The 1,127-nt window shown below is 40.2% G+C and overlaps 1 non-coding gene across 1 annotated transcript; it reads left to right on the top strand.

Annotated features, from left to right (window-relative positions):
- The first annotated feature begins 419 nt into the window (after positions 1-419).
- LOC135938226 (U5 spliceosomal RNA) lies at positions 420-537 on the top strand. The gene has a single exon (XR_010574640.1). It is a non-coding gene; the product is annotated as a U5 spliceosomal RNA (small nuclear RNA).
- Positions 538-1,127: the final 590 nt, after the last annotated feature.

The raw sequence follows: 1,127 nt of genomic DNA, 5'->3' as shown, positions 1-1,127 counted from the left end.
GTGTGTTACTTTTGCATCAAGGCGATGGATGAAATTAAATCAGTCTTCATATAAAGTTTCCCGGTCTCCCTTTTTGCGCCTGTCAGCTACATCAAGCTCAACGCTTACCAGCAGCGAGCAGTTAGTTCGGCTAAGCGGCCACCGATGGCGCGCGTGCATGCTGTGGTGCCTCCGTTCCCGCACTGCTCAATCTAGTGCCGTTTGGAGGTAGTAAAATCCGGAATATTAAATTAAATAGGAAAAAAATGTAAAATGTTTTAATTTTATTATTTAAAATAAACTAATAGTTTTTAATTTTTAAATACTACAGAGTCCAGCCGAAACGTCAGTGATAAGCAGAAGTGGAATTGCGGGAGCAGTCGCGACGCGAACTAGCCGAGGCCGGTGAAGCTGGGGTCTCACGCCGCCACGACAATGGTATGCTCTGGGATCTCTTCAAAGCGAATAAATCTTTCGCCTTTTACTAAAGATTTCCGTGGAGAGGTCCACATAAGGAGTCTGACTCCAATTTTTGTATAGAGCTGAGAAATCGGCTCGCCCATTTAAACCAATAATAGCCCTTTCCCCACTCACTACTCAGGCTTAACCTGCTGTTATCTATAGAACTGCGACACAGGAATACCCGCGTGGAGTACTTTCACTATATTCACGAGATGGGTGTCAAGTTAACGTATTAAGCAGATGTGCAGACGTTGTTCCTCACCGAAAATTATTTGCCTTCTTCACTTTTCTGCATAGGTATCACATTTGATTCGAATCGAATTTTGCTTTCTTGAATTGAGGGGGGTGAGAAATTGACGCTAATTTTATCAAAAGAAGAAAAATGTTAGGCCCATTCTGGATTGACTTTTAATTGTTATCTACCTGTCTTATTAGTGCTCTGATATTCCACAAACAATTACTGCTCACGTGCTCACGCTTTAAATTTGATTTAAATTAAAAAAAAAAATATGTATTGATAAATTAGATGAGGGGTCCGAGTTTGACTTAAGAATGCAGCTGCTATGAGTGCTAGACCAAAATTCTCTTCAAATCCAGAGCGAAACATTTGGAAATTATTATTTTTATGCTAAAAGATATTTTCCACTGCCCAATTTCCCGTTTGAAAAGTTGATTTGAACTTACCA

This window comes from Cloeon dipterum, chromosome 2 (assembly GCF_949628265.1).
Source record: "Cloeon dipterum chromosome 2, ieCloDipt1.1, whole genome shotgun sequence".
In the NCBI taxonomy this organism is placed as follows: Eukaryota; Metazoa; Arthropoda; class Insecta; order Ephemeroptera; family Baetidae; genus Cloeon; species Cloeon dipterum.
The sequence above is the reverse complement of the archived record's forward strand: the minus strand, read 5'-3'. Positions and strand labels throughout refer to the sequence as shown.